Source organism: Bos indicus, chromosome 21, assembly GCF_029378745.1.
Source record: "Bos indicus isolate NIAB-ARS_2022 breed Sahiwal x Tharparkar chromosome 21, NIAB-ARS_B.indTharparkar_mat_pri_1.0, whole genome shotgun sequence".
Lineage (NCBI taxonomy): Eukaryota > Metazoa > Chordata > Mammalia > Artiodactyla > Bovidae > Bos > Bos indicus.
This window is the reverse complement of record NC_091780.1, coordinates 35,023,380-35,048,480: the sequence shown is the minus strand read 5'-3', so window position 1 is coordinate 35,048,480 and position 25,101 is coordinate 35,023,380. Positions and strand designations below refer to the sequence as shown.

General features: G+C 44.9%; 2 pseudogenes; both read left to right on the top strand.

The window, feature by feature from the left end:
* Positions 1-6,929: 6,929 nt before the first annotated feature.
* Positions 6,930-8,886, top strand: LOC109575204 (mast cell protease 3-like; annotated as a pseudogene).
* A 2,496-nt stretch (positions 8,887-11,382) lies between these two features.
* Positions 11,383-15,337, top strand: LOC139178323 (granzyme H-like; annotated as a pseudogene).
* Positions 15,338-25,101: the final 9,764 nt, after the last annotated feature.

Below are 25,101 nucleotides of genomic sequence, written 5' to 3'. Positions count from 1 at the left end.
AGCATCAGAGTCTTTTCCAATGAGTCAACTCTTCGCATGAGGTGGCCAAAGTACTGGAGTTTCAGCTTCAGCATCATTCCTTCCAAAGAAATCCCAGGGCTGATCTCCTTCAGAATGGACTGGTTGGATCTCCTTGCAGTCCAAGGGACTCTCAAGACTCTTCTCCAACACCACAGTTCAAAAGCATCAAGTCTTCGGCACTCAGCCTTCTTCACAGTCCAACTCTCACATCCATACATGACCACAGGAAAAACCATAGCCTTGACTACACGAACCTTTGTTGGCAAAGTAATGTCTCTGCTTTTGAATATGCTATCTAGGTTGGTCATAACTTTCCTTCCAAGGAGTAAGCGTCTTTTAATTTCATGGCTGCAGTCACCATCTGTAGTGATTTTGGAGCCCAGAAAAATAAAGTCTGACACTGTTTCCACTGTTTCCCCATCTATTTCCCATGAAGTGGTTGGACTGGATGGCATGATCTTCATTTTCTGAGTGTTGAGCTTTAAGCCAACTTTTTCACTCTCCTCTTTCACTTTCATCAAGAGGCTTTTTAGTTCCTCTTCCTTTCTGCCATAAGGGTGGTGTCATCTGCGTATCTGAGGTTATTGATATTTCTCCCAGCAATCTTGATTCCAGCTTGTGTTTCTTCCAGTCCAGTGTTTCTCATGATGTACTCTGCATATAAGTTAAATAAACAGGGTGACAATATACAGCCTTGACGAACTCCTTTTCCTATTTGGAACCAGTCTGTTGTTCCATGTCCAGTTCTAACTGTTGCTTCCTGACCGGCATACAAATTTCTCAAGAGGCAGATCAGGTGGTCTGGTATTCCCATCTTTTTCAGAATTTTCCACAGTTTATTGTGATCCACACAGTCAAAGGCTTTGGCATAGTCAATAAAGCAGAAATAGATGTTCTTCTGGAACTCTCTTGCTTTTTCTATGATCCAGCGGATGTTGGCAATTTGATCTCTGGTTCCTCTGCCTTTTCTAAAACCAGCTTGAACATCTGGAAGTTCACAGTTCACATATTGCTGAAGCCTGGCTTGGAGAATTTTGAGCGTTACTTTACTAGCGTGTGAGATGAGTGCAATTGTGTGGTAGTTTGAGCATTCTTGGGCATTGCCTTTCTTTGGGATTGGAATGAAAACTGACCTTTTCAGTCCTGTGGCCACTGCTGAGTTTTCCAAATTTGCTGGCATATTGAGGGCAGCACTTTCACAGCATCATCTTTCAGGATTTGGAATAGCTCAACTGGAATTCCATCATCTCCACTAGCTTTGTTCGTAGTGATGCTTTCTAAGGCCCACTTGACTTCACATTCCAGGATGTCTGGCTCTAGGTCAGTGATCACACCATCGTGATTATCTGGGTCATGAAGATCTTTTTTGTACAGTTCTTCTGTGTATTCTTGCCATCTCTTCTTTATATCTTCTGCTTCTGTTAGGTCCATACCATTTCTGTCCTTTATCGAGCTCATCTTTGCATGAAATGTTCCCTTGGTATCTCTGATTTTCTTGAAGAGATCCCTAGTCTTTCCCATTCTGTTGTTTTCCTCTATTTCTTTGCATTGATTGCTGAAGAAGGCTTTCTTATCTCTTCTTGCTATTCTTTGGAACTCTGCATTCAGATGTTTATATCTTTCCTCTTCTCCTTTGCTTTTCACTTCTCTTCTTTTCACAGCTATTTGTAAGGCCTCCGCAGACAGCCATTTTGCTTTTTTGCATTTCTTTTCTATGGGGATGGTCTTGATCCCTGTCTCCTGTACAATGTCACGAACCTCATTCCATAGTTCATCAGGCAGTCTATCTATCAGATCTAGGCCCTTAAATGTATTTCTCACTTCCACTGTATAATCATAAGGGATTTGATTTAGGTCATACCTGAATGGTCTAGTGGTTTTCCCTACTTTCTTCAATTTCAGTCTGAATTTGGCAATAAGGAGTTCATGGTCTGAGCCACAGTCAGCTCCTGGTCTTGTTTTTGCTGACTGTATAGAGCTTCTCCATCTTCGGCTGCAAAGAATATAATCAATCTGATTTCGGTGTTGACCATCTGGTGATGTCCATGTATAGAGTCTTATCTTGTGTTGTTGGAAGAGGGTGTTTGTTATGACCAGTGCATTTTCTTGGCAAAACTCTATTAGTCTTTGCTCTGCTTCATTCCGTCTTCCAAGATTGTGACATACGTTGCAATAATTTTTCACAAGTTTGCTGCCTGTAAATCAAATATGCTTGTACTCATTTTTGATATAGAAACATTAAAAATTACTTTTTCAAATAATAATTTATTTATCAGCCTTTCTTAGAATGTTTCTGGATTTCTAGTCATTACCAGAAAGGCTTTTCCCACTCTCATATGAAGGAATTTCCTTGTGCTTATTTCCAGCGCATGTATGGTTTTATGCTGTATATTTGAAAATACAAATATCTATTCAAACTTTATTCTGGTGGTTTCTATGAAGTGTTACTCTAACTTAACCTCTTAACAAATGACTTGTTCAAAAATCTTTGTTAAAAGTCCATTTCTCCCCTCATGATTCGAAATGCTACCTTATTAGAAACTACATTTCCATAGATGCTTGTGAACGTTCCTGAGATCTTTCATTCTGTTTCACTAGTCTCTGTCTGTTCATCATTCAGCTCCACACTGTCTTCCAGAAAGTTTTTAAACTCCCATAGGCTGTCTCCCACACTATTCCTTTTTCTTGGTGGCATAATTTCCCTAGTGATTCTTTCATACTGATTTTTCTCAGAAATTTCAGAGATTGTCTAGGACTTGTATAACATCAAGAGAAAAATTAGATTGATTTTTAAAATCACATTATCTTATTTTATATCATACTTATGTATTATCTTTGGGAGAATCAGAACCTTTTTTTGGTGTAGATCCATCCGATCCAAGAACTAAGAACACCTTGATGTTTCTAAGTCTGTGTTTTTCAGAAGTACTTTAACATTTGTTTTGTTTTTCAGAAGTACTTTATCGTCTTGCACAGATACGTTTTTTACAACTCTGGTTAAATTTTTCCTAAGCGTCGTGTCTTCCTCTGTTGCTACTGTACAGATTTTCTTTTCAGTGATCTTCAAGCTGGTTATCATTTGTTTAGGCGAAAGGTACACGTTTCCAGTTTTTTTATTTTTTTGATTTTTGGCTGTGATGGGTTCTGTCGCTGCGTATGGGCTCCCTCGACTTGCCCAGAGAGGGCGCTACTCTAGCTGTGGTGCGTGGGCTTCTCGCCGAGGTGGCTTCTCGTTGCAGAGCACAGGGTGCACAGCTTTAGTTGCTCAGCAGCATGTGCAATCTTCCTGGACCAGGAAGATTGGCAGGTGGATTCTTATCCACTGGACCACCAGGGCAGTCTCTGTACAGATTTCAATTCTGAACCAATCTCAAGCTTATAGAAAAGCTGCAATTGCAATACAAAAACTTTTGTTTTCCAGAACCATTTGCAAGTAAAGTTACCGACATGATACTTCATTGCTTTTCAAATACTTTAGAGTGTAATTCCTAAAACAAGGACATTCTTACAGAACCACATTCAAACCATCAAACCCAGGAAATTAACATCGATGTCATCATCTAATCCTCAGACACAGAGAAACCTGGCTCATCACCTTTAATGTGCTGACTTATCTGATTAGTCTACAAAGAGATTCATACAACATATCTCTCACCCCTCTTCCACAAGTGCAAGACCCTGCTGCCCCCAGCTAGGCTCTGGTGATCCACACCAGCCAGCCCCTTGGTACCAACAGCCATTTCACCATATTTGTCCTGCTCTGACATATCCTACCAGACTGCCCCCAAACCCATGATGGCCTATAAATTCCCCTTGATCAGAAACCAACTTGTAGCCCGTCCCTTGTGTGAACACCCTCTTCACCCCAGTGGGGCATCCACTCTGCACCACACATGTATTCTGGTTACCTGATCCAGGCTGCCCACTGCAGAGTAGGGTGAGAAGTGTGTGCACTCAGGAGAGAGGCCTGGCGTGAGCACATTCTCACTCCACACAGGCTTGGCGTGGACACCCCACCCTGGTGTGCTGTGGCTCTCCTGCCAGAATCCTTATTGGCAGTGGGCTTTGTTTCTTTAACATGTTGTTGCTTTTGTTGGGGGGGTGGGCAGGAGGTGTGAATCAAGATGTTTAGGACCTACAATATTTTCAACTCCATGACTCTCTTCACCTTTTCCATTATGAGGACATGACCAGGGTGATTTGGTTTGCAAATGGTACAGGGATATCAGAATGCCATTTTCTGGGTAGTGGTGGGGGAATTCTGCTTTGCCTCCCTGGCATCCTTTCTCACTTCATGTGGGATTCCCTTCCCACAGGCTCTTCTTCCCTGACTGCAACACTCCTGATGGGGGTGACGTCTAGGGCCCTTCTATTTTTAACTGGTAGGAGCTCTTGATTGCCTCAAGGAGTGGAATATGGTAGAACAGATGCCTTATGACATCAAAGTCTAGGTAATGAACACAGCCTGTGCCTGGCTCATTTCTTAGCAGATGCTCATCTGGGGGCAAAGCAAGCCCATATTGTGAGGGAGACTAACAATCCCACAAATGAAGACTGCTTGAGGGACCTTCATGGCAAGAAGCCAACATGCCCAGTGAGCAGCCAGCACCATCCACTCAGCATATGTGAGTGAGCCTTCAAGAGATTCAGCCTCCAGGCTTGAAGCCTCCCTGATACCAAGGGAGCAGAGGGGTGCTATCCACATTGCACCCTGACCAAATGCAGATTCTTGGGTAACAGTAACATTGCTGTTCTTTTTTAAACTACTCAGTTCTTTAGTAATGGCAATAAGCCCTCTTCAGCATCACTCTCACACCATTCTGTCCATCCCACACCATGAATCTCACCATCCTTGTCTGATCATGATAGTTTTGTCTCTTCAACCAGAAGCAAGAAATCTTATCTCCAATGCTTCCCACAGTCTCACACACAAAGGGACCTCAATCTACAATACCCTGGTGTAAATTCTTTTGCACAATGAAAGAAACTACAAGCAAGATGAAAAGACAGCCCTCAGAATGGAAGAAAATAATAGCAAATGAAACAACTGACAGAGGATTAATCTCCAATATACACAAGCAGCTCATGCAGCTCAATATCAGAAAAATAAACAATCCAATTGAAAAGAGGGTAGAAGAACTAAACAGACATTTCCCCAAAGAAGACATACAGATGGCTATTAAATACACGAAAAGATGCTCAGCATTGCCCATTATTAGAGAAATGCAAATCAAAACTACAATAAGGTATCATCTCATCCCAGTCAGAATGGCCATCATCAAAAAGTCTACAAACAATAAATGCTGGAGAGGCTGTGGAGAAGAGAGAACCCTCTTGCACTCTGGGTAGGAATGCAAATTGATACAGTCACTAGGTAAAACAGTATGCAGACTCCTTAAAGAACTGCTGCTGCTGCTGCTAAGTCACTTTAGTCATGTCCGACTCTGTGCAACCCCATGGACTGCAGCCTACCAGGCTTCTCCGTCCCTGGGATTCTCCAGGCAAGAACACTGGAGTGGGTTGCCATTTCCTTCTCCAATGCATGAAAGTGGAAAGTGAAAGTGAAGTCGCTCAGTCGTGTCTGACTCTTAGCGACCCCATGGACTGTAGCCTACCAGGCTTCTCCGTCCCTGGGATTCTCCAGGCAAGAACACTGGAGTGGGTTGCCATTTCCTTCTCCAATGCATGAAAGTGGAAAGTGAAAGTGAAGTCGCTCAGTCGTGTCTGACTCTTAGCAACCCCATGGACTGCAGCCTACCAGGCTTCTCCACCCATGGGATTTTCCGGGCAACGGTACTGGAGTGGGGTGCCATTGCCTTCTCCTAGGAACAAAATTATCATATGACGCAGCACCTCAGTCCTGGGCATATACCCTAAGAAAACCATAATTGAAAAAGGTGTATATACCCCAGTGTTCAGTGCAGCACTACTTGCAATTGATGGGACTTGGAAGCAACCTAGATGTTGCAACCTAGATCAACAGATGAACGGATAAAGAAACTATGGTACATATACACAATGGAATGTTATGCAGCTATAAAAAGGAATGCATTTGAATCCATTCAAATGAGGTGGATGAACCTAGAACCTATTGTATGGAGTGAAATAAGTCAGAAAGAGGAAGACACATATAGTATATTAATGCATATGTATGAACTCTTTCTATGTAATAGAAAGATGGTACTGATGATCCTATTTGCAGGGCAGCAAAGGAGATACAGACATAAAGAGCAGACTTACGGTCACAGTGATGGAGGGAGAATGTGGGAAGACTTGAGGGTGTAGTATTGAAACATATATATTACCTTTTGTAAAGATAAAATAAATAGCCAGTGGGAATTTGCTGCAAGATGCAGGTAACCCAAAGCCAGTGCTCTATGACAACCTACGGAGGTGGGATGGAGAGGGAGGTGGGAAGGCGGTTTAAGGGGGAGGGGACATTTATACCTATGGCTGATTCATTATGACATATGGCAGAAACCATCACAATATTGTAAAGCAATTTTCCTCCACTTAAAAATGAAATAAAATTGTTAAATAAATAAATAATGACCCTGGTGATCTAAAGAGAACCACAGAAATGAAGACATTCTTGAATCTTTCATCATGAGTGCCAGGATGTTGGGTCTCAAAGATCTGGTACTTGCTGATACGACCTCTCACTACTCCTACTTGTAGCGATTTTCTTGTTTTCTGCCGAGTAATGGCACTAAACCAAGAGCTTATGGGTGCCTCTGTGGTGACCACTAAGTACGTACTCCACTCAGACCCCAAGACCTGATCAGACAGAGGTGTAAGGCTTTCAGAAAAGTCTCAGGTGGTAAAAACCACACCAGAGCAGACACTTAGGATTAAAAGACCAGACAGAAGCAGCAGCTATTCAGAATCTGATCAGCCTTCCTAGAGAGATGGTCCTGTCCCTGCTCCTGGCGGCCCTTCCTCTGTTCCCCACTGGGGAGGCAGGTGAGTGACGGTCCCACCCTCAGAGGCCCAGACCCACTCCACATGGACAGACCTGCCCAGATGCTACACTCATGCATGCCCTGGCCCTGGTCCATGTAAGGAAATTTCTGAATTCAGGTCAAATTCCCTCAAAGCCCAACAAATCTGGGCCCATCTCCCCTCTCTAGCCTTTGGCTCCATGAGCACAGCGGGCAGGCTGGAATCTTTCTTTCAGGGAAAATCATCGAGGACCAAGAGGCCAAGCCTCACTCCCGTCCCTACATGGTGTTTCTTCAGTTCAAGACTTCAGGGAAACGTTACAGCTATGGGGGTTTCCTCATGCATGAGGACTTCGTGCTGACAGCGGCTCACTGCCTGGAAAGGTGAGGAGCAGTGCCGGGCCCCCAAACCTCTGTTGAGCCCTCCCAGGGAACCCTCTTCTCAGGGGCTGCTGATCTTGGCTACCAGCAACACAGGAAGTTCTTCGGAGGACAGGTGAGCCTTGGGGAGAGATGGACAGGTCAATGCCAGTGATGCATAGAAAGAAGGAACTGATCAAACCTGAGACAGAAGGAAGCCAAGGTTGTACCTGGAGTCCAGAGTGCAAATGTGAGAAGTTCACGTTTTCCTTAGAGACAGCCAAGCCTGTGCAGGATTGAACACCCTCCGTGGACTCCAGGAACTACCACCCTGCCCAGGCTGCCAGAAGCAGGCAGCACAGAGAAGCCCAGACCCAGGGTCCATTGTCTAGAATTCTCTCCCCAGACCTGCCCTGTTCCCAGCAGTGCTCTGTCCTTCAGGCTCCTGGTCTGTATTTCCTGTGACTCCCCTTCCCTCTCTGCTATGTATGCAGATCAATTAAGGTCACACTGGGGGCCCACAACATCAAGAAGAAGGAGAGGACCCAGCAGGTCATCCGGCTAAGAAGAGCCATCCCTACCCAGGCTATAATAGTGAGACGTATGCCAACGACCTCATGTTACTGCAGGTGGGACACGCGGCTGCACTGGTTCTGGGACACTTTCCTCCCAGGGTTCTGCATCCCCCATGACTCATCCCTGACCTTCCTTCTATACGTCCCCTTCTGTGGTCCCAGGGCTGGTGGAAGGCAACTCCACAAATGTCCTGCAGTTTCTGTGGGCCATCAGTAGGTGAGAATGCCTTTCCTCTGCCTTCAGCTGAAGAGAAGGGCCAAAGTGACCGCTGCTGAGAGCACCATCAGCCTGCCCAGCAGCTCAGATATGGTGAACCCAGGGATGCTGTGCAGTGCGGTTGGCTGGGGACTCCTCCGTGTGAATGGCTCCACCGCAAACAAACTGCAGGAGGTAGAGCTTGAAGTCCAAAGGGATGAGAAATGCAAATCTCGCTATGAAGTTTACAACACCGACACCCAGATATGTGTGGGGAACCCAAGGATGAGGAAGAAGGCTATGAATGTGAGTAACACACCTTTATGCATGCAAAGCCCTGGGCACAGCCAAGCTGTGGGGATGGGGAGCAGTGGGAATGAGCCTCGTCCCCAGCCTGTCCTCCTATCTGGTCTCTGTCCCGTGTCCCTGGGGGGTGAACACTGCCCCACAGTCACATATGGGTGGAGGCTTCCTGCAGGAGGCTTCCTGCAGGGGGATTGTCAGGGCCAGATTGAAACATCAGGACCAACAAAGCCCTGATATCAGCCAGGGCCCCTAACAGAGACCAACACCCCAGGGTCGCAGGGAGACCAGACCTGAAGAAGGTGAGCTCAGCCCTTGCTCTCTCTGCCCCCAGGGTGACTCTGGGGGCCCCCTCGTATGTAATGGTGTGGCCCAGGGCATTGTGTCCTATGGACAAGATACACCTCCAGATGTCTACACCAGAATCTCAAGGTTTCAGCAATGGATCAAAGAAACAATGAAAATGTACAGACTGCAGGGACCAGACTGAGGTCCCCCAGGATTGATCTGTCCATCTTCCCTGGGGTAGAGGTGTTGGGTGGAGGAGGGCTGCCTGGAACTTAATAAAGTTTTATCTTTTGAGCAGAAATCACTGATTCCTCCTTTATTCACATACTCATTAGGCACCTACTCTGCCAGGGAAACATCTGTTCACATTTCTGATCTGTCACCAGCTTCCCCCTCCGGCACATACACCACCCCTCTCACCCCCACCTTCCATCTCTGGAATAAAACTTCTACTGTACCAATAGCCAGCTCCCTCCAGCCACATGTCCCCAGTGCCAGCTCCCCCTCAGGCTGCCCGTGAGCTCCATCAGAGAAGGGAGACCCCTCCTCAGGAGTATAGGTGTCTCTCGATTCCCACCCTTGTGTGTCATCCATACGCCCTCCTCCTCGTCCACACCTACTCCCCTCCCCCACATCCCAGTGCCCAGGGGGCAACAAAAGAGAATCCAGATTTGGAAAGGGGATCCCCTGAGAAACTCTGGGGTTGAGGGGGCACTTGTCCACCCTAGCAGAAATGGGGGAGGTTTACAAAGGTGTGGTTCACCCCATGAGTGTTCCCTCCCTGCATCAGAGCAGGCAGAGGTCAGAAGCCTGAGAAAGTTTCAGGAGGCCTTCAGTATTCCCTGGTGGCTCAGACGGTAAAGCGTCTGTCTGCAATACAGGAGACCCGGGTTCAATCCCTGGGTCGGGAAGATCCCCTGGAGAAGGAAATGGTACCCTACTCCAGTATTCTTGCCTGGAAAATCCCATGGACAACGGACCCTGGTAGGCTACTGTCCATGGGGTCGCAAAGAGTCAGAAATGACTGAGCGACTTTACTTCACTTCAGTATTCCCAACTTCAGCTCAAGTGCCTGTCACAGCCCTGTCTTGGAGTCCTGGGCCCAGGGCCCTGTGCAGCCTCTGGTGTCCTGAGGGCACATCCTCCTTCAGCCCCAAGTGACCTTGAGGGAGCTTTTCCACCTTGGGCTGAGGTAGCTGCTCCCACCTTCATTGCTCGCATGTGTGTGTGTGTGTGTGTGTGTGTGTGTAAATATATTTATCTCCAAAGGAAAGTCACTGTAAAGCAATATTTGGTTTCATGGTATCCTAAAGTTTCAAAGGTGTCTATACCGATAGACTATTGGATATATTTTTTTTTCTATTTTTCATCAATCTTGAGGTCTTACTACAGGTACATATTGAGAAAACCAACATCACTTTTAAAACATACACCTTAGAGAGCACTGAGGGGAAGTGGTTTGCTGAACATGAGAATGGAGAGTGAGCTTCAACCATCACAAAATGTGTTTTGGGTAGAAAGTAACACATATTCATCAAAACAATATTCCTCATAAATGGAACATATTCATCACAGAAAGACAACTAAAACAGAACATATATATATATCAGAAAATAAAAATTACTAAGAATTTCACAATCTCAGATCATCATCACTAATGCTTAAGCATATTTTCTTCCACTATTTTTCTATTTATTCATAAGATGCGCTTGCTTCAATTCCCTTGGGATTGGGTTGTTTAGAGCTCCTAATGCCATCCTTTCCATTCCTCTTTCTTCTGTCCTCGTACTGGTGAGAGTGTGGGGGTCATCTGCACATGTTTAGGATGGCCTGGCCCAGAGACAGCAGATATATGGCTCTCTGGCCTCTGGACAGGGAATACTTAGTGGGCAGTAAGTATTAGATGATGGGCATCTGTTTCCCCTTCACCACTCACCAGTCACCAGTATTTCTGGAGAGGAAGCCCCTCCTGACTCACAAACACCCTGATTCAGGTGGGACAGCCCCCAGGTGAGCTTGAGGGGCGCTGGATACCTCAGCAAAACCCAATCATGTCCCTCATTGTTGAAGGACCCAGTGATGTTTTTTTTCTGGTTCAGTGAATATCAAGTCCAGGACTTTCATTCAAAATTTTCAGATAAGAAAGGTTCTCTATGTTGCAGAATACTTATATTTAAACAAGAGATTCTAAATCCTGCAAAAATGTGAGGCTGGAACCCTGGCAAGATAGGAAATGGGGTTGCTGTTTGGGCCACTTGCATGAGTCCAGGCCTCTCTGCTCCTAGAGCAAGTGCAGTCTCTGCCTCACACTCGGCCCCAAGCAGAGCCCCACGCTGTAGTCCTCACGCACGTGTCCTCTGCCCATTGATTCTAGGTCTCCTCCAGCCCCTGAGCTTCCCAAGTACAGGAGCCAAGTCGCTGAATCCCTGACCCTCACCTCTTGGGTAATTCTTCATGCTTTCCCCAGAATCAACGAAGACCCAAGAGGAGAGAAATGCAGACCATCCTGAATCAGTCACTGAGGGCCTCTGAGGACCCAACTCCTCCCCTGGCTGCAACACAGCCTCCACTTTCTTGCTATTCCTCTTGCTCTGTGACTCAGCGGTGGGGGTGCAAGGGTGGTGACTGTGTCGTTCTCACCTACCCCACAGCAGAGAACATGGGCACATGTGACATGCTCACACCCGGTTGGGGGGAGCACAGCTCTGGGGGGTCTGTGGGGGCACCGAGCCTCCCCTGCTTCCTTCCCCTGTGCTTTGTGTCTGGAAGGAAGAAACCCCAGCAGCTCTGACCTGGGCAAATCTTCTGGAAGATGCAGCTACTCCTGCTCCTGATGGCCTTTCTTCTGCCTGCCGGGCTGGGATATGTGAGTGACAGTCCCCATTCCTGACAGGGTAGCACATCTCACTAAACCTCTCCAAGTCCTGGTCCTTCTGCTCAGCTCCAATTTCTGAACCAGCTCCCATCCCAACTGAGACTACAAGTTTGATGCTGCACAGACATTCAGCAAGGATGGGTGGTAGGAAGCAAGCTTTCACTAAAAGCTTTTTAGCTCTTAGCCTCTCTCACCACGGGTAAAGTGGGTTGTACATTTGCTGGAGGATGTGAAGCTACAAAGCACAAGTAGGAAAATTCCTCACTCCAGCCAGGAAAGGACAACTCAGACAAACCATCCACAGCGCGGGAGTTCTCAGTGGACCCAGCTTAAGAACCAGAGAAACTTGTCAGTTTCCCCGCCCTTCACTCTTGCCCAGGAGAGGAGCCCAGGGTGTGATTGGTCAGAAATGGCTACATGGCAGCACCCAAAGCTCTCTGGGTGTCATTACTCTTCCCCAGACCCTAAGCAGTTCATTTTCTGCCCCCGTGTCTTTGGCATTGTCCTCCCCCATTCCTGTGGTCTTAAATCCCACCAGTATTATCCCCACCAATCCTCAGCCAAAAGCTAATTGGAGGCCATTCAGGTGTCCAGTCAACAGATGCTTACTGAGATCCTGGGATGCGTTATGCCCTAGGACATGTGGATTTTAGAAAACCCAACTCCATAATCTCATAGGTGGATTGTTAGAAAATGGCACCAATCAGGATGTTAGCAGAGGTTTAGAGGGGTCCAGAAGACTCCATGAGAATGAGGGCTCATCAGGGGGTTCCATCCATGATCTTCTGGGCTTCACCCTCTGGAAGGCACTCTTGGGCCCCTCCATATGTGTGTGTGACTCAGGATGTGGAGAACAATACTGAGGTTTGGGGTTTAGAAAAGGTTATCCCACCGCAGTGAGAACCTGGGGGACTCTCCCCTAGTGTCTATTGGGCACTGTCGACCACCTTGACTGCCACCTTCCCAAACCTCCCTTCTAACCATAGCCTATTCCATCTCCCCATCTTTCAGCCTTTTCTTTCAGAGGAGATCACTGGGGACCATGAGGCCAAGCCCCACTCCTGCCCCTACATGGCTTTGTTCAGTTTCTGGGTGAAAAGAGTTGGAAGAAGTGTGGCTGTGTTCTCATACAAAAGGACTTTGTTCTGACAGCTGCTCACTGCAGAGGAAGGTGAGGGGCATTAGCCAGCCTACCCTACCTGAGGCCTGGACAGGGATCCGTCCTCTCCCCAGGAGCTGAGCCCAAGGGTACCCCTCCTTCACCCCAGGATCCTGGAAATCAGGACCACAAGAGCTCATCAGACAAGCCATCTGATGAGCAGGACTAGGGTGATTAAAATCTGAGAAACAGGACAAGAAAGGTTTTGAGGTCAGTGGGTCGGCAGTGAGAACAAGGGACAGGGTTGAGAAGGCTTGACCCACAATGGCCAAATAAAGCATCAGAGACGGATGAGAGTGTGCAGTGAGAGCCAAAACCCAAACTCAGAGTCACTTCACAATATTGCTGAGAAAGCTCCCAAAGCCCCTGCCCTCATGTCCCTGAGAAGCACAGGGCCCAGAGTCACTCAGTGCCAGGACCCATCTGTCACCTGAACTCCCCTTCAGCTGCTCCCTGCCCTGGTGTCAGCTGCCTGTCACTGCTCCTGGCCTGTATTTCTGGTGACCCCATGATCCCCACACCTCTGCTCTGGTCTCTGAGCAGCTCAATCATTGTCACCCTGGGGGCCCACAACATCAAACAGCAAGAGAGGACCCAGCAGGTCATCCAGGTGGGGAGGGCCACCCACCACCCAGACTTTAATCCTAAGAATTTCACCAACGACATCATGTTACTGCAGGCAAGGAAAACTCCCCACTGACCCTGCTCTCCTGGGATCAGATTGCCCTCCCAGGATCTCCTGCCCTTTCGTCCCTCCCATCCTGGCTGCCTGATGAGTCCCTGTGGCTCAGGAGAGAGCGGAGACAGATCAACGTCACTGCCCTGTCCAGGCTTGGGGACCACTGGCTGAGCCAGACTCTTGCCTCTTCCCATAGCTGGAGAGAAAGGCCAAGCAGACAGCAGCTGTGAGGCAGCTCCGCCTGCCCAGGGCCATGGCCTGCATGAAGCCAGGACAGACCTGCAGTGTGGCTGTGGCTGGGGAAAGGACTCCATAGGCACCTACCCTAACTCACTGCAGGAGGTAAAGCTGACAATGCAGGAGGATCAAATGTGTGAGTCCCACTTACACTACTATTACATCAACACCATCCAGCTATGTATAGGGGACACAAAGACAAAGAAATCTTCCTTTAAGGTGAGAATGACAGTCTACTTTGCTTGGATCTGGGGAGAAGTGTGTTTGCAGAAGATCTGGGACCTGGGGACCGCCTCACCCTCTAGACACCAAGACACATCCTGGGTATGCTAGTGAGTATGCTAGTGTGTGACATGAGTGCAATTGTGGGGCAGTTTCAACATTCTTTGGCATTGCCTTTCTTTGGGATTGGAATGAAAACTAATCTTTTCCAGTCCTGTGGCCACTGGTGACTTGTCCAAATTTGCTGACATATTAAGTGAGCACGGTCACAGCATCATCTTTTAGGATTTGAAATAGCTCAACTGGAATTCTATCACCTCCACTAGCTTTGTTCATAGTGATGTTTCGCACTTAGGAATGGGAAAAACTTAGCAATGGAAGCAGTGACAGACTCTCTTTTTGGGGCTCCAAAATCACTGCAGATGGTGATTGTAGCCATGAAATTAAAAGACGCTTGCTCGTTGGAAGAAAAGTTATGACCAACCTAGATAGCATATTAAAAAAGCAGAGACATTAAAAAAAAAAGCAGAGACATTACTTTGCCAACAAAGGTCTCTCTAGTCAAAGCTTTGGTTTTCCAGTAGTCATGTATGGATGTCAGAATTGGACTATAAAGACAGCTGAGCACCGAAGAATTGATGCTTTTGAAATGTGGTGTTGGAGAAGACTCAGGAGAGTCCCTTGGAATGAAAGGAGATCCAACCAGTCCATCCGAAAGGAAATCAGTCCTGAATATTCATTGGATGGACGATGTTGAAGCTGAAACTCCAATACTTTGGCCACCTGATGTGAAGAATTGACTCATTGGAAAAGACCTTGATGCTGGGAAAGACTGAAGGCAGGAGGGGAAGGGGTCAACAGAGGATGAGATGGTTGGATGGCATCACCGACTCAATGGACATAAGTTGGAGTAAACTCCAGGAGTTGGTGATGGACAGGGAGGCCTGGTGTGCTACAGTCCATGGGGTCGCAAAGAGTTGGACACGACTGAGCAACCGAACTGAATTGAACTGAAGGCACACTTGTCTTTGTACTCCAGGATGTCCGTCTCTAGGTGAGTGATCACACCATCATGGTTATCTGGGTCATTAAGGTCTTTTTTGTAATGTTCTTCTGTGTATTCTTGCCACTTCTTCTTAATATCTTCTGCTTCTGTTAGGCCTTTTCTGTTCTTTATTGTTCCCATCTTTGCATGAAATGTTCCCATTGGCATCTCTAATTTTCTTGAAGAGATCTGTAGTCTTCCCATTCTATTGTTTTCCTCTATTTCTTTGCATTGATCACTTCAGAAGGCTTTATCTCTCCTTGCTATTCTTTGGAACTGTGCACTCAGATGGATGTATCTTACCTTTTCTCCTTTGCCTTTTGCTTCTCTTCTTTCCTCAGCTATTTGTAAGGCCTCCTCAGACAACCATTTTGCCTTTTTGCATTTCTTCTTCTTGGGGTTGGTTTTGATCATCACCTCCTGTACAACGTTATGAACCTCCATCCATAGTTCTTTAGGCATTCTATCTATCATATCTAATCCCTTGAATTTACTTGTCACTTCCACTGTAAAATCTTAAGAGATTTGATTTAGGTCATACCTGAATGACCTGTTTTCCCTACTTTCTTCAACTGAAGTCTGAATTTTGCAATAAGCAGTTCATGATTTGAGCCACAGTCAGCTCCTGGTCTTGTTTTTGCTGACTGTATAGAGCTTCTCCATCTTTGGCTACAAAGAACATAATCAATCTGATTTCAGTACTGACCATCTGGTGATATCCATGTGTAGAGTCGTCTCTTATGTTGTTGGAAGAGGATGCTTGCTAGGACCACTGTGTTCTCTTGACAAAGCTCTGTTAGCCTTTGACCTGTTTCGTTTTGTACTCCAAGGTCAAACTTACTTGTTACTCCAAGTATCTCTTGACTTCCTACTTTTGCATTCCTGTCCCCATGATAAAAAGGACATGTCTTTTTGGTGTTAGTTCTAGAAGGTCTTGTAGGTCTTCGTAGAACCATTCACCTTCTTTGGCAGTAGTGGCTGGGGCATAGACTTGGATTTCTGTGCTACTTAATGGTTTGCCTTGGACACAAACAGAGATCATTCTGTCATTTTTGAGATTGAACTGAAGTACTGCATTTTGGACTCTTTTGTTGACTATGAGGACTACTCCATTTCTTCTAAGGCATTCGTGCCCACAGGAGTAGATTTAATGGAATCTGAATTAAATTTGCCTGTTTGGTCCATTTTAGTTCACTGATTCCTAAAATGTCAATGTTCACCCTTGCCATCTCCTGTTTGACCACTTCCAAGTTACCTTGATTCATGGGCCTAACATTCCAGGTTCCTATGCAATATTGTCCTTTATAGCATCAGATCTTACTTCCATCACAAGTCACATCCATACTGGGCATTGTTTTCACTTTGACTCAACCTCTTCATTCTTTCTGGAGCTATTTCTCTACTCTTCTCCAGTAGCATATTAGTCACCAACCAATATGGGGAGTTCATCTTTCAGTATCATATCTTTTTGCCTTTTCATATTGTTCATGGGGTTCTCACGGCAAGAATACTGAAGTGGTTTGCCATTCCCTTCTCCAGTAGACCGTGTTTTGTCAGAAGTCTCCACCATCTGTCTTGGGTGGCCCTATATGGCATAGCTCATAGTTTCACTGGGTTAAACAAGTCTGTGATCCAAGTGATCAGTTTGGTTAGTTTGAAAGAGAACCTTTCATCCTGTCCTTTTAGTCATAGCTGGTCTCTGGGCCAAGATTCCCTGCTGGGCAGCTGGGGCCTTTTGAGTTAGAAAGGGCTCCTGTCCTTAGTAGGACTGAAAAGCACATTTTTCATTTATCAATACAAATGCTGGTAGATCACCTACTAAGTGCAGGACACTATGATTGTACAGTGGTACAGTCCACACAATACAGGTTCTACTGTCTGAGCCCATTCAAGATAAAAACTCTCAACAAACTTGGTACAGAGGAAATATATCTCAGCAAAATACAGGCTGTTTATGACAGATCCACATTGGGCTTCCCTTGTGGCTCAGACATTAAAAGTCTGCCTGCAATGCAGGAGACTCAGGTTCAATCCCTGGGTGAGGAAGATCCTCTGGAGAAGGGAATGGCTACCACTCCAGTATTCTTGCCTGGGGAATTCCATGAACAAAGGAGCCCGGTGGGCTCCAGTCCATGGGGTCCCAAAGAGTTGGACATGACTGAATGACTAACACTTTCACTTTCCATGACAGACCCACCACTTACATCACATTCATCAGTGAAAAGCTGAAAGCTTTTCCCCTAAGATTAGGAACAAAACAGAAATCCTAAAAAGGCTTCTAGCTATTCTTCAGTTCAGTTCAGTTCAGTCACTCAGTCATGTCCAACTCTTTCCGACCCCATGAACTGTAGCATGCCAGGTCTCCCAGTCTATCACCAACTGCCAGAGTTCACTCAGATCACGTCCATCGAGGCAGTGATGCCATCCAGCCAACTCATCCTCTGTCGTCCCCTTCTCCTCTTCCCCCCAATCCCTCCCAGCATCAAGGTCTTTACCAATGAGTCAACTCTTCGGCATGAGGTGGCCAAAGTACTGGAGTTTCAGCTTCAGCATCATTCCCTTCAAAGAAATCCCAGGGCTGATCTCCTTCAGAATGGACTGGTTGGATGTCCTGGCAGTCCAAGGGACTCTCAAGAGTCTTCTCCAACCCCACACTTCAAAAGCATCAATTCTTCGGCACTCAGCCTTCTTCACAGTCCAACTCTCACATCCATAGATGACTACTGGAAAAACCATAGCCTTGACTAGATGGACCTTTGTTGGCAAAGTAATGTCTCTGCTTTTCAATATGCTATATAGGTTTGTCATAAATTTTCTTCTAAAACTAAGCGTCTTAATTTCCTGGCTGCAGTCACCATCTGCAGTGATTTTAGAGCCCAAAAAAATAAAGCCTGACACTGTTTCCACTGTTTCCCCATCTATTTCCCATGAAGTGATGGGACCGGATGCCATAATCTTTGTTTTCTGAATGTTGAGCTTTAAGCCAACTTTTTCACTCTCCACTATTCCTAAACCCTAAACTCAACAAACTTCCTTTGCCATAAACATTTCCTTCACAAACAGGTCTCCGATAACAATCCTTCCCATGGCCTCAAGCTGTGGCCTATGTGCTCATCCTGTAACATTCTTTGTAAAGATCCTTGAACAAATGTCAATGGTTACTTTATAGATTATTTTCTGGGCACAACTGCAGAAGGCTCTGTGCTTTCTCATGCTTCTATCAAGAATACTAAGCACCTTAACATTCTTTCCAGCCAATTCAACCGAAGAAAGGAAAGAACAAGTCAGAATCACAAGGCCTAACTCCTTCATCCCGGGTCTGTGCCTGTGGGACAAGGAGAGGGAGGTAGGGGGCCGTGCCTCCATTTTGTCAGTAATGCCTAACGTGGCACCCAACAGTTGCACTCAATATTCCAGCAAATTAGGAAAAGTCAGCAGTGGCCATAGAACTGGAAAAGGTCAGGTCTATTCCAATCCCAAAGAAAGGCAATGCCAAAGAATGCTCAAACTACCACACAATTGCACTCATCTCACACACTAGTAAAGTAATGGTCAAAATTCTCCAAGCCAGGCTTCAGCAATACGTGAACCATGAACTTCCAGATGTTAAGCTGGTTTTAGAAAAGGCAGAGGAACCAGAGGTCAAATTGCCAACATGCACTGGATCATCAAAAAAGGAAGAAAGTTCCCGAAAAACATCTATTTCTGCTTTATTGAATATGCCAAACCCTTTGACTGTGTGGACCACAATAAACTGTGGAAAATTCTGAAAGAGATGGGAATACCAGAGCACCTGACCTGCCTCTTGAGAAACCTATATGCAGGTCAGGAAGCAACAGTTAGAACTGGACATGGAACAAGAGTCTGGTTCCAAATAGGAAAAGGAGTTTGTCAAGACTGCATAGTGTCACCCTGCTTATATAACTTATATGCAGAGTACATCATGAGAAACGCTGGGCTGGAAGCACAAGCTGGAATCAAGATTGCCGGGAGAAATATCAATAACCTCAGATATGCAGATGACACCACCCTTATGGCAGAAAGTGAGGAAGAACTAAAGAGCCTCCTGATGAAAGTGAAAGAGGAGAGTGAAAAAGTTGGCTTAAAGCTCAACATTCAGAAAACTAAGATCATGGCATCTGGTCCCATCACTTCATGGCAAATTGATGGGGAAACAGTGGAAACAGTGGATGAGTTTGTTTTCTGGGCTCCAAAATCACTGCAGATGGTGACTGCAGCTATGAAATTAAAAGACGCTTACTCCTTGGAAGGAAAGTTATGACCAACCTAGACAGCATATTCAAAAGCAGAGCCATTACTTTGCCAACAAAGGTCCGTCTAGTCAAGGCTACCGTTTTTCCAGTAGTCATGTATGGATGTGAGAGTTGGACTGTAAAGAAGGCTGAGTGCCAAAGAATTGATGCTTTTGAACTGTGGTGTTGGAGAAGACTCTTGAGAGTCCCTTGGACTGCAATGAGATCCACCCAGTCCATTCTAAAGTAGATCAGTCCTGGATGTTCATTGGGGGGACTGAGGTTGAAGCTGAAACGCCAGTACTTTGGCCATCTGATGTGAAAAGCTGACTCATTTGAAAAGACCCTGGTGCTGGGAAAGATGGAGGGCAGGATGAGAAGGGGACGACAGAGGATGAGATGGTTGGATGGCATCAGTGACTCAATGGACATGGGTTTGGGTGGACTCCGAGGGTTGGTGATGCACAAGGAGGCCTGGCATGCTGCAGTCCATGGGGTAGCATAGAATCGGACATGACGGAGTGACTAAACCTCACTCAGCACCTTTTTATGTACCTGTTGGCCATCTTCATGTCTTCTTTGGAAGAATGTCTATTCAGATGTTCTACCCATTTAAAAAATTACTTTTATCGAAATATAGGTGATTTACATGCTGTGTTAATTTCTGCTGTACAGAAATGTGGTTCAGTTATTCATATATATCCTTTTTTATATCCTTTTCCATTATGGTATATCACAGGTTACTGAGTATAATCCCCTGTGCTCTGCCTATTTTTCAGTTGGGTTAGGTTCTCTTTTAATATTGAGTTGTATGAGTTCTTTATATGTTTTAAATGTTAGCCACTTATGAGACATATCATTTGTAAATACTTTCTTCTATCCAGTAGATTTCTCTTTTGTTTTGTTAATCATTTCCTTTACTATGCTAAAGCTTTGAAGTTTGATTAGGTCCCATTTGCTCCTTTTGCTTTTGTTTCCCTTGCCTGAGAAGAAATAGCCACAAAAGTATTGCTAAGACCTGACCAAAGAGTGCACTGCTTGTGTTTTCTTCTAAGAATTTAATCGTTTCTGTCTTGAATAAGTTTGAGTTTGTCTTCGTGTATGGTGTGAGAAATGTTCTAATTTTATTCCTTTATGTGTAGCTGTCCCGTTTTGCCAAAATGACTTATCAGAGACTGTCTTTCCTCTATTGTATGTATCTTGCCTCCTTTGTGATATAAACTGACCTTACATATGTGGGTCATTTCTGGGCCCTCCATTCTGTCCCATTGGTCTATGTGTCTGCTTTGTGCCAGTTTCATACCATCTTGATTACAGTAGCTTTATAGTGTAGTCTGAACTGAGGGAGCGTGATGAACAGTGAAAGTGCTAGCTGCTCACATGTGTCTGACTCTTTGCAACTCCAGGGATGGTAGCCCGCCAGGCTTCTCTGTCCCTGGAATTTTCCAGGCAAGAACACTGGAGGGATAGCCATTCCATTCTCCAGGGGATCTTCTTGACCCAAGGATAGAACCCCTGCTCTTGCATTGTAGGCAGAGTCTTTACCATTTGAGCCACCAGGGAAGCCTCAGGAAGCCTGATAACCCCATCTTCGTTCTTTTTCCTCAACATTGCTTTGGCTCTAAGGAGTCTTTTGTTGTTCCAGATGAATTATTTGTGGGACTATTTGTTCTAGTTCTGAAAAATGTCATGGGTGTTTTCATACGTATTGCCTTAACTGTAGGTTGCTTGGAGTAGTTCACTGATTTTAGTAATAATAGCTTTTTCAATCCCTGAACATGCAATATCTTTCCATTTATTGGTATTGTCTTCAAATTCCTTCAGTCAGTGTTTTACAGATTTTAGAGTATAACACTTTCATGGGTAAATTTATTCATATTTATTTATAAATTTTGATTGGATTGTCATCCCCTTCTCTTCCTGCCGCCAATCCCTCCCAGCAACAGAGGCTTTTCCAATGAGTCAACTCTTCGCATGAGGTGGCCAAAGTACTGGAGTTTCAGCTTCAGCATCATTCCCTCCAAAGAAATCCCAGGGCTGATCTCCTTCAGAATGGACTGGTTGGATCTCCTTGCAGTCCAAGGGACTCTCAAAGAGTCTTCTCCAACACCACAGTTCAAAAGCATCAATCCTTCTGCACTCAGCTTTCTTTACAGTCCAACTCTCACACCCATACATGACCGCTGGAAAAACCATAGCCTTGACTAGACGAACCTTTGTTGGCAAAGTAATGTCTCTGCTTTTGAATATGCTGTCTAGGTTGGTCATAACTTTCCTTCCAAGGAGTAAGCGTCTTTTAATTTCATGGCTGCAATCACCATCTGCAGTGATTTTGGAGCCCAAAAAAATAAAGTCTGACACTTTTTCCACTGTTTCCCCATCTATTTCCCATGAAGTGATCAGACCAGATAGCATGATCTTCGTTTTCTGAATGTTGAGCTTTAAGCCAACTTATTCACTCTCACTTTCACTTTCATCAAAAGGCTTTTTAGTTCCTCTTCACTTTCTGCCATAAGGGTGGTGTCATCTGCATATCTGAGGTTATTGATATTTCTCCCAGCAACCTTGATTCCAGCTTGTGCTTCTTCCAGCCCAGCGTTTCTCATGATGTACTCTGCATATAAGCTACATAAGCAGGGTGACAATATACAGCCTTGACGTACTCCTTTTCCTATTTGGAACCAGTCTATATAGGATTCAGTAATTCCACACCTGGGTATGTATCCAAAGTAAAGAAAAGCACTAATTCAATACGTCATTAATATATGCACTACAATGTTCAGAAAAGCATTATTTACAAAAACCAAGCTATGAAATCAAGCTCAGCATCCATTAACAGATGAATGGATAGAGAAGGGGTGGCATATATATACACACAATAGTATCTACTCAGCCATAAAAAAATGAAATTTGTCCATTTGCAACAACATGAATGGACCTGTAAAGTATTACGTTTAGTGATATCAGACAGAGAAGAATAACTACTGCACATTTTCACTTATATGTGGAATCTAAAATATAAAACAGTTGAACAAATTTAACAAAATAGAAACAGACTCATAGATACAGAGAACAAATTAGTGGTTACCAGAGGGCAGTGGGTGGTGACAGAGACAAGATAGTTGAAGGGGATTAAGAGGTACAAACCAGTAGGTATCAAATAAATAGGATACATGGATATAATGTACAGCGCTGGGTATGTAGTCAATACTATATAATAACTTTATATGGAGTATAAACTATAAAAATATGGGGTACTACATTGTACACCAGAAACTAATACTGTGAGTTGCTACACTTTAATTTTTAAAAAGTGACTAAATGCAAAAGAAATTATATCAGTTTCTTACATCGATTATTGACTATTTAAGGCAAAATAGTATATGAGGCATATAGTGGTGAAGTGTATGACAAAGATAACTCAAAGGGTGAGAAGGGAGACGAGGGAAAATATACCATACGAGGTTCACATATGAGTGAGAAACAAAGTGAAAGTATTAGCTGCTCGGTCCCATCTGAGTCTTTGCAGCCCCAGAGACTACAGCTGCCAGGCTCCTCCATCCATGGGATTTCCCAGGCAAGAATCCTGGAGTGGGTAGCCATTCCCTTCTCCAGGGGATCTTCCCAACCCAGGGCTCACACCCAGATCATCATCATTATAGGCAGGTTTTTTACCTTCTGAGCCACAGGGAAAGCTTAAGGCATATCCTTTAGTGTAACAACTAAATTAATAGGTAGACATATAACAGAAAGCCAATAAAGAAGCCAAAATGAGACATCACAAAATAGAGCAGAATAGCAGGGCAGAAGAACAGAGAATAAATCCCACTGTGTTCCAGAAAGAACTTTCATAGTTTTTAGCTCTGATAGGCTAACCTTCTCCCTTATTATACATTTTTCATTTGGACAAAATTTCCCTAGTGATTCTTTCATGTTTATTTTCCACATAAATTTTAGAAATTGTCTAGAACTTGTGGAACACTAGGAGAAAAAATTCAATAGCTTTCTTTTAAAAATCACATTATATATATTATTTTTATAACCATATTCATATATTAACTTGGGAGAATCAGTGCATTTTTGGTGTAGATCTATTCTATTTGAGAACTAAGAATATCTTGCTGTTTCTAAACACTTCTTGTGTTTTTCAGAAGCAGTTTAACATTTTGCATGAATAGGTTTTTCACAATTCTGGTTAAGTTTTTCCTCAGCCTCATACCTATATTTGGTACTTCTGTAACAGATTTTCTTTTAAATTATATCTTAAAACAGGTTATTATTATATATGTGAAAGGCACAGGTTTCCTTTTACATTGGAAACAATCTCAAGCTCATAGACAAGTTGCAATCGCGATGCAAAATGTTTTCCTCTCCAGAACCATTTGCTAGTATAAGTTACTGAAACAGCACTCTATTGCTTCTCAAATACTATAGAATGTAATTCGTACTAACAAGGACATACGTAGCCACCATCCAACCTTCACACCCAGGAAGTTAACACTGCTGCCACAATAATCATCTAATCCTCAGTGAAAAACCTAGCTCAGTAGCCTGAATAAGTTGACTTATCTGATCAGCATCTGCAGAGATATATATATAACCAATCTCTCACCCATCATCCCCAAGGGCATCCCCTGATCCCCGCGCCCCAGGCTCTGGTGACGCACATTAGGTGGCCCCTTCCTACCAATGCCCACCTCACCCTATTTGTCCTGCTCTGATAAATCCCACCTGATTGCCCCCACCCCCGAGAAGGCCCGTAAACCCCCCTTGCTCAGAAACCACCCATCCCTTGTGTGAACACCCTCCTTATCCCACGTGGGCATTGAATCTCCGCCTCACGTGTATTCTGTTACCTGATCCAGGATGCCCAATGCAGGGTGTAGGGTGAGAAGTGTGTCCACACAGGAGAGAGGCCAGGTGTGGACACACGCTCACCCGACGTGGGCTTGGCTTGGACACCATGCCCTGGTTACCTGTGGCTCCCCTCCCAGAATCCATATTGACGGTGGGCTTTCATTGCTTTAGAAGAGACTTGAGATCAAGGTGTTTTGGCCCCATGATGTTTTCAATTATATGACTCTCTCCACCTTTTCCATTGTTGGGACATGACCAGGATAATTTGGTTAGCAAATTGTATAGGGACATCAGAATGTCATTCTCTGGGTAGTGGTGGGGGAATTCTGTGTTGCCTCCCTGGCACCCACTCCACTTCACGTGGAACTCCCATCCCACAGGCTCTTCTTCCTTGTGCAACACTCCTGCTGGGAGATGAAATCTAGGCCCTTCCTTTTTAATCTGCTGGGAGCTCTTGATTGCCTCAAACAGAGGGATATGGTGGAATAGATGTCATAGGACATCAAACGTGAGGTAATTAAAAGAGCCCAGCTTGTGCCTGGCTTGTTTCTTAGCAGATGCTTCTTTGGGAGAAAGCCAACAACATGTCATGAGTGAGGGAGACTGACAATCCCAGAAACAGAGATGACTTGAGGTGCCTCATGGAGAGAACCCAATATGCCCAGTGAACAGCCAGCACCATCCACTGGGCGTGTGTGAGCAAGACGTCAAGTAATTCAGCATCCAGGCTTCAAACCTCCCTGATACCAAGAGGAGCAGAGGAATGCTATCCACACTGGATCCTGACCAAAATGCAGATTCATGGCTAAAACAATATTGCTGTTTTGAAAAAAAAATACTCAGTCTTTTATAACTGGAATAATCTCTCTTCAGCATCACTCTCACACACCATCCTGTATATACCACACCATGGTTCTCAGCATCCTGTTTGACCCTGACGGTTTTGTCTCCTCCACCAGAAGTGAGAGATCTTATCTCCAAATTTCTCATACAAAGAGGCCTCAAAACACAATCATCCTGATGATGAAAGAGAACCACAGAAATGAAGACATTCTATGTCATGCTCCACTCAGACCCCAGGACCTGGTCA